Source organism: Tamandua tetradactyla, chromosome X (assembly GCF_023851605.1).
Source record: "Tamandua tetradactyla isolate mTamTet1 chromosome X, mTamTet1.pri, whole genome shotgun sequence".
Lineage (NCBI taxonomy): Eukaryota > Metazoa > Chordata > Mammalia > Pilosa > Myrmecophagidae > Tamandua > Tamandua tetradactyla.
Genome location: NC_135353.1, coordinates 135,532,943 through 135,542,378, shown reverse-complemented (window position 1 = coordinate 135,542,378; position 9,436 = coordinate 135,532,943). Strand labels below are relative to the sequence as shown.

General features: G+C 38.4%; 1 non-coding gene across 1 annotated transcript; it reads left to right on the top strand.

The window, feature by feature from the left end:
- Positions 1-2,140: 2,140 nt before the first annotated feature.
- On the top strand, positions 2,141-2,243 carry LOC143672266 (U6 spliceosomal RNA). Its single transcript, XR_013169736.1, has one exon. It is a non-coding gene; the product is annotated as a U6 spliceosomal RNA (small nuclear RNA).
- Positions 2,244-9,436: the final 7,193 nt, after the last annotated feature.

Sequence of the window (9,436 nt, the reverse complement as noted above, 5' to 3'; positions counted from 1 at the left end):
TTGTAAAAATTCAGAAATGGATAGCAAAATACTACCTAATTGTAGCACAATAATGTTAGTACACTCCACTCAATGAAGCTGAATATGAGAATGATAGAGGGAAGATGACTGGGGGCACAAATGAAACCAGAAGGAAAGATAGATGATTGATTTGAACAGTGAATTAAAACGTATTTGCAAAGTCCTCTTGGGGGAATTGTGGGAAAAAGAGAAAATTCAACTTCCCCATTTCGAGAATTCCTGATATTCTCGCAAGCAATAGGGACAACCAAATCAATAGGCCAAAGCTCTCAATCTTGGGGTTTGTTCATATGAAACTTATCCCCGCAAAGGATTGACCAAGCCTACTTAAAATTAGGCCTAAGAGTCACCCCCAGAGAACCTCTTTTGTTGCACAGATGTGGCCTCTCTCTCTCTCTCAGCCAACATGGCAATCAAACACACTGCCCTCCCCCTCTCTACATGGGACATGACTCCCAGGGGTGTAAACCTTCCTGGAAATGTGGGACAGGAATCCTAGAATGAGCTGGGACTCAGCTTCAAGGGATTGAGAAAACCTTCTTGACTGAAAGGGGAAAGGAGAAATGAGACAAAATAAAGTGTCAGTGGCTGAGAGATTCCAAACAGAGTCGAGAGGTTATCCTGGAGGTTATTCTTAAGCATTTTATAGATATCCCCTTTTTAGTTTAAGGTGTATTAGAAAAGCTAGAGGGAAGTGCCTGAAATTGTAGAGCTGTATTCCAGTAGACACGTTTGTTGAAGATGAATGTATAATGATACAGTTTTCACAATGTGACTATGTGAGTGTGAGAACCTTGTGTCTGATGCTCCTTTTGTCTATGATATTAACCAATGAGTAAAAAAATGGATTAAAAATAAATAACTCATCGGAGGAACAAATGTTAAAATAAATTGAGTAGATTGAAATACTAGTAAGCAATGAAAGAGAGTGGTAAGGGGTATAGAAAAAAATAGGGGGAAGAAAAGTTAAAATATATTGAGTAGAAGGAAATACTAATGGTCAATGTGAGAGGGAGGGGTAAGGGGTATGATATGTATGAGTTTTTTCTTTTTTCTTTTTATCTCTTTTTCTGGAGTAATGCAAATGTTCAAAAAATAATCATGGTGATGAATATGCTACTATGTGATGATATTGTGAGTCATTGATTGTACACCATGCACAGGACGTTCATATGTTAAGAATGTTCATGTTTGCAGGTTGTTTTGGTTTGATAATAAAAAATAAATAAACAAAAAGACATAGACTGTCAGAATGGATTGAAAAACAGGACCCATTTATATGCTATCTACAAGAGACTCTCTTTAGACTCATGGACAAAGAAATAGGCTGAAATTGAATAGTTGGAAAAAGATATTTTACACAAAGAACAACCAGAAAAGCTATACTAATATGCAATGAATTATACTTTAAAGGTAGAGCCAAAAAAGGACACTATGTACTAATAAAAGGAACAATTCATCAAGTAGACATAACAATCATAAATATTTATGCACCAAGCCAGTGTGCCCCAAAATACATGAGGCACACACTGGCAACACTAAAGGGAGGAGTAGACACCTTCACAATAATAGTTGGAGACTTCAATACACCTCTCTTCAATGGATAGAACATACAGTCAGAGATCAATAAGGAAACAGATTTTTTATAATACAATAAATGAACTAAGCTTAACAGACATTTACAGAACATTACACCCCACAACAGCAGAATACGCATTTTTCTCAAGAGCTCATGGATCATTCTCCAGAATAGACTACATATTAGGTCATAAAGCAAGTCTCAATAAATCTAAAAAGATTGAAATTATATAAACATTTTCTCGGATCATAATGGAATGAAGTTGGAAATCAACAAGTGGAAGGCCAGAAAATTCACAAATATATGGAGGCTAAACAACACACTCTCAAACAACCAGTGGGTCAGGGAAGAAATTACAAGATAAATGAGTAAATATCTTGAGGCAAATAAAAATGAAAATGCAGCATATCAAAACTTATGGGGCAGGCCACATTGTCTCAGCAGGCAGAGTTCTTATCTGCCATGCTGGAAACCTGGGTTCAATTCCCAGTGCCTGCCCATGCAAAAAACAAAACAAAAAACAACTTATGGGATGAATGCTTGCTTCAGCAGCACATATACTAAAATTGGAATGATACTGAGAATATTAGCATGGCCCCTGTGCAAAGATGACACACAAATTCGTGAAGTGTTTCATTTTTTTTTCTGTGCTGTTCCTGTAGGTTTGCTACTAAAATACATTAAATTATATATCTTTTAAAAATTTATGGGATGCACAAAGGTGGTGCTGAGAGGGAAATTTATTGGCCAAATGCCTATATTTAAAAAGAAAGAAGGAGTGCATGGGTGGTTCAGTGGTAGAATGCTCACCTTCCATGGGAGAGTCCCAGGTTCAATTCTTGGACCATGAACACACACACACACACACACATACACACACAAAGAAAAAAAGAGAGACCAAACATCGAGGAATTAGCTGTTCACCTGGAGGAACTAGAGAAAGAACAGCAAACTAACCCCAAAGAAAACAGAAGGAAATAAATAACAAAGATTAGAGCAGAAATAAATGAAATTGAGAACATGAAAACAATATAGATAATCTAACCAAACCAGAAATTGGTTTTTTGAGAAAATCAATAATCAATAGACCCTTAACTAGGCTGACGAGAGAGAGAGAGAGAGAGAGAGAGAAAGAGAGAGAGAGAGAGAATGCATAAATAAAGTCAGAAATAGGAGAGTGGAAATAACTATTGACCCTGCAGAAATAAAGGAGAGAATGAAAGTATACTATGAGTAACTATATGCTAGTAAACTACACAATGTAGACGAAATGGACAGCTTCCTATAAAAGCATAAACAACCAATCCTGACTTGAGAAGAAATAGATGACCTCAACAAACCAATCAAAAATAAAGAGATTGAATCAGTCATCAAGAAGCTCCCCAAAAAGAAAAGTCCAGGACCAGATGGCTTCACATGTGAATTCTACCAGGCATTCAAGAAAGAATTAATAAAAATCCTGCTCAAAATCTTCAAAATTTGAAGAGGGAAAACTACTTAACTCATTCTATGAAGCCAACATCACCCTAATATCAAAGCCAGACAAAGAAACTACAAGAAAAGAAAAGTATGTCCAATTTCTTTAATGAATATAGGTGAAAAAATCCTCAACAAAATACTCACAAATCAAATCCAGCAGCACATTAAAAGAACTGTACATCATGGCCAAGTGGAATTTATTCCAGGTATGCAAGGCTGATTCAACATAAGAAACTCAATGTAATAGCACGTCAATAAATGAAAGCAGGAAAACCACACAATCATCTTGATTGATACAGAAAATACATTTGACAAAATTTTCAACCTCCTTTATTGATGAAAACACTTCAAAGGATAGGAATAGAAGGAAATTTCCTCAATATGATAAAGAGAATAAATGAAAAAACCACAGCTAACATCATACTCGATGAGGAAAGACTGAAAGCTTTCCCTCTAAGATCAGCAACAAGACAAGGATGCCCACTTTCACCACTGTTATTCAACATTGTGCTGGAAGTTCTAGTTAGAGCAATTAGGAAAGGAAAAGAAATAAAAGTCATCCAAATTGAAGAGGAAGAAGTAAAACTTTCACTGTTTGCAGATGACATGATATTACATACTGAAAATCCCAAAAAATCTACAGCAAAGCTACTAGAGTTAAAAAATGAGTACAGCAAAGTGACAGGGTACAAGATCAATACCCAAAAATCAGTAGTGCTTTTATACACTAGTAATGAGCAATCTGAGGGGGAAATCAAGAAAAAAATTCCATTTAAAATAGCAACAAAATGAATGAAATATTTAGGAACAAATTTAAGCAAGACCACAAAACACCTATACACAGAAAACTACAAGAAATTGCTAAAACAAATCAAAGACCGAAATAAGTGGAAGGATATACCATGTTCATGTATTTGAAACTAAATATAGTTAAGATGTCAGTTGTACCCAAATTGATATATAAATTCAATGCAAACCAATTAAAATCCGAACAACATACTTTGCAAAAATAGAAAAACTGTAACCAAATTTATTTGGAAGGTCAGGTTGCCCTGAATAGTGTAAAAGATCTTGAGAAAGAGGAATTAAGTGGAAGGTCTCACACTACCTGACTTTAAAGGATATTACAGAGCTACAGTGGTCAAAACAGCATGGTATTGCCATAAAAGTAGATACACTGACCAATGGAATCAAATTGAGTATTCAGAAATAGATCCCTCATCTATGGACAATTGATTTTTGATGAGGTGGTCAAAGCAACTCAACTGGGATTGAGCAACCCCTTCATAAATAGTGTTTGGAGAACTGGATAGCCATATTCAAAATCATAAAAGAGAACCCATACCTCACAATTTATACACAAACTCAAAATGTATCAAAGGCCTAAAGATTAGAGCTAAGCCCATAAAACTTTTAGAAGAAAAGGTAGGGAAATATCTTATAAGCTTTGTGATAGGAAGTGGTTTCCTAGAACTTACACCCCAAGCATGAACAATGAAAAAAGAAATAGATGAATGGGATCTCCTTAAAATTAAACACTTTTGTGTATCAAAAAGCACTTTGCCAGGAAAGTAAAAAGGCAGCCTAAACAATGGGAGACAATATCTGGAAACCACATATCAGATAAGGGATTGTCACCCAGAATATATAAAGAGGTTCTACAACTCAACAACAAAAAGACAGACAACCTGATTTAAGAATGGACAAAAGACATGGACTGACTCTTTTCCAAAGAGGAAATAAAATTGGCTCAAAAATACATGAAAAGATGCTCAACTTGACTGGGTACTAGGGAAATGCAAATCAAAACCACAATAAGATATCTTCTCACACCTAGAATGGTCATTACCAAAGAAACAGAAAAGCACAAGTGTTAGAGAGGATGTGGAGAAAGAGGCACATATTCGCTGTTGGTGGGAATGTAGAATGGTACAACTCCTCTGGAAGGCAGTTTGGTGATTCCTTAGGAAGCTAAGTATAGAATTGCTTTATGATCCAGCAATCCCATTACTAGGTATATATTCAGAGGAACTGAAGGCAAGGACACAAACAGACATTTCTGCACCAAGGTTTATAGTGGCATTATTTATGATTACCAAGAGATGGAAACAACCCAAATGTTCATCCATGGATGAGTGGCTAAACAAATTGTGGTATATACATATGAGATAATTTTACACAGTTGTAAGACAGAGTGAAGTCATGAAGCATGTAACAACGTGGATAACTCTTGAGGACATTATGCTGAGTGAAATTAGCCAGAAACAAAAGGACAAATACTGTACGGTCTCACTAATATGAACTAACATTAATGAGTGAACCATGAAAGTTAAAGTTGAGACCACAGTTTATCAGGAGATAGAAAGAGGGAAGAGATTGGGCTGAAGGAGTACAGAATGTTCAAGAGGACTGATTGTAAAGACGCAGAAATGGATAACACAATACTATCTGATGGTAGCACAATAATGTAAGTACACTGAATGAAGCTGGTTGTGAGTATGGTTGAAGGAGAAGGGCTCGGGTCATGTATGACACCAGAAGGAAAGATAGAGAATAAAGACTGGGATGGTATAACTTAGCGATACCTAGAATGGACAATGATTGTGATTAAATGTACAAATGTAAGAATGTTTTTGCATGAGGGAGAACAAATGAGTGTCAACATTGTAAGGTGTTGAAAATGGGATGGTATATACAGAGAAAAATTACAATCAATGCATACAAGGGTCTATAGTTAACAGTAACTATAATATGTTTCCATTGTATGTAATATATTCCAGTGTAATATGCTTCCATTGAATGTAACAAAGGCAATATGCCAAAGCTAAATGTTAATAAGTGTGGGATCTGGGATAGGGGTATAGGATTCTTTGTGGAAGGAATGGAAATGTCCTAATAGAGACTGTGGTGGTGAAGGCATGGCTATGTGATTATACTAAGAACAATTTATTTTTTTACTTAGGTTTGATTGTATGATGTGTGAATAAAAAGGTTTAAAAATGAACAGAGAGATAGAAATGTTGGAGAAAAGGTGGATATATATATATATATATGAGAGATTTCAAATAGAGTCACAAGTCATTCTGGAGGTTATTTTTATGCTTTATATAGATACTTCTTTTCAGTGTTTGGTGTACTGAAGTAGCTAGAGAGACTACTTGAAGCTGTTGCACTGTAATCCAATAGCCTTGATTCTTGAATATGATTGTATAACTATATAGCTTTTAATGTGTAACCATGTGATTATGAAAACCTTGTGACTGACCCTCCCTTTATCCAGTGTATGGACAGATGAGTGAGGAAAAAAAGACTAAAATAAATAAATAATCAGGGGTATGGGAGGTATGGGGTATTTGGGGTGTTCTTTTTTACTTTTATTTTTATTTTTTTTTGGAGCAATGAAAATGTTAAAAAAAATCAGTTGTTGATGATGAATGCACAGCTATATGATGATACTGTGAACCACTGATTTCATAATTTGGATGACTGTGTGGTATGTGAATACATATCTGAATAAAATTACATTAAAAATCAAAATAAATAACTAAATAAAATAAAATAAAATAAAAATCTCAAGAGAAGATGAATGCTTTGTGACACATGAAAATTATATGAAATTCAACTTTCAGTGTCCATAAATAATGCTTTATTGAAACACAAACAGAAAAATCCACTAATGCAGGGTTGACGCCTGAGCAGAGCTGATTGATATTGCAAGGCATTTCTGCCAAAATCCTAAGGAGACATTATGGCATGGCTAGTAAGGCTGTGGGGTAGTGAAGCTGACAGAAACCTTGTCAGTAAGTAAGGCTGGGGTGAGGACAGTGCTGGACCTCATACCTTAAGTGATTTTGTCATTAATGCCTGCCGAGATGCATGACTGTTAGAGGGGAAATTGCCAGGAGACGCTTCTGCCCCCTAGAAAGCTATTGAAGAAATGCAAGCACTGCTGAGAAAGTTAGCAATGCACAGGATCATTTACTACCCCACTCCTCTGGGGCCCCAACAGTGCCACTTTTATGGCAGACATGAAAAATAAATTACTAAAAGTGGTATCTACCCATTGGAAGAGGATACTCCTCTATTCTTTGCCTTCTTGCCAGTATCCCTGTGTACGATGTAGGACAAGCCTTTGCTGAGATAGAAGAGACAGGGACAGAAAACTGGGACATCCAGAGTCCAGAGTGGCAAAAGGGAGTTTAAAATATGGGGAAAAAGAAAACTGCCTCCTCCCAATCCAATACAAAGAGGGTTTCCTGTAGCCAGATGTGTCAGGTCCTGCTGAAAGCTGGGGGTGGTGTGGGAGAAAATCGACAAACAACCCAATCCTGTCCTGCTGAAATACTGTAAGGGCTTGAAGCCAGAATAACAGTACACTAAAGGGCCCCACAGACAAGGGTTAACAATATGAATTGCCCATTGGGAAGCTGATAAATGGCTTATGAATGGGCATCCGCTGTGGGAGGACTGAACTACAGAAAGATATCTCAGATCCCCTACAATGCCCAGGAGCAGATGTTCAGGCCTTCCATATGGTCACCCCTCAGCTGACCTCCCACCCAGGAAAACAGTTAACATAAACAAGACGCGGGTGGTGGAAATGACTGAGAATTCAGACACAGCCCACTGGATACCCTGGGAAGGGAGGCACAGGGTATTCATGCAACCTAAAGACTAGCTAGCCCAAATAGCTGTTTGCCTATGTCCAGAGAGGACATTAAGAGTCTGCCAGAACTGCCTGACATGCAGCCGAATCTCTGCCTGGGGTGTCTGGTCATATAACAAGAACTTTAGACATTTTGCAGGGGGATCATATAGGGCCTCTTCTGGGATGCCAAGGCTATCACTGTGCACTTACCTGTGTAGACACTGTCAATGATCTCATGCAAGCATTTCCCTAAAGACATAACAACCAAACATCTACTATTAAATCCTGCAGTGTCTATAAACACTGTATGGCACACCCAGTGTCATTTCTAGTGACCAAGGGCCCCACTTCACTGCACCCCAATATAGGACTGGCCACAAAAGGAAGAGCTAGCACAGCAATTTCATTTGCCTTATAACTTTAAAGGGCTGGTTTGATAGAAAGGAAAACTGGCCCACTAAAGGAACAGAACAAACTCCTCACTGGGAAGACATCTTTAAAAGGATGGGCAGTAGCCCTTCCAGAAGCCTTCATAAAACTTAATTAAGTGCCTACCAAGAGAGGTAAGTCAACCTTTAATAGGATCCTAGCAGTGTTAGCCCTTGCACAAGCTGTGCAAGTGTAGAAACAGACAGAAGAGGCCTGGAGCCCCAAGTGAAATGCCACCTGAAATGGGATAACGCTGCTAACTCTGCTCCTAATATCCCAGCTGCCAGAATAATACCTGCGGGTCTGAGCTATTCAACACCCAAGGGATGGATTGGGATCCTCTTGCCCATAAGGCAGATGGCCCCAGCCACTCTAGAGCTACCCCCAACAGTCCTGAAAGAGAGAGGACCTGGAGAGACACAGTAGCAATGGGCAGGCAGGTGTCCAATCCTGAAGGGCACAGCTGTGGCAATGGTATATTGGATTACTGTTAACACTGTTAACCTAGAGGTGGCAGCCACTCCCGTGGTGGGTCGAAAGGTACGGTATAGTCATCCAGGGTGAGCCCTTGCTTTGGCTGAGGTCATTGCTGGAGTAGGAATCAACAGTAGTTTCATATTAATAGAAGGATGAGATAGCCCAATCTGTGTTTCTAACAAGTTCTTACCTTTTTGCTGCTAGCTTATGTTGTCTTTTATGGCTATCTGCTTATGGTAATGCTTGGAGCACCCCACACCCTCCTGAAAATGTGTCATTAGCCTGGGCCCTCTACACAGTGAACACACAACCAATCCAACTGCTGTGTTTGCAGCCTCATGCATTTCAGCAGCCACGGAGGAGTGCCCTGATGGGTGGATCCACTTTGAGATGGCCGCGATTGGCAGGCCATCTAACACTGTTTCAGAGAGCAACAGAAGGCAGTGTCAACCTTGAACACCACCGACATCACAGGTGATATTGTTAATTAATGATGGGTGGAGCGAAACACCCTGGAGCACAATCTAGCCTCTTCCAGCAAAGCTCAGAATGAGAAGCCATGAGGAAGGTACATAATAACACAAAAGATATCACCTTCTCCTATGCCCAATTATAGGATGGATTTATTTGGTTAACTCCTTCCACAGGACTTGCCTCCCTATGTTGGATACAAAGAAACCATACAAAAGACCCTGAACTGGGGTAACAAAGATATTGTCTACATCTTAGAACCACACATACTTTTTGAGACCAAAGGAAAAAAGGTTTATTTGGTCTGGAACCAAAATTTTCTGTGGCACATA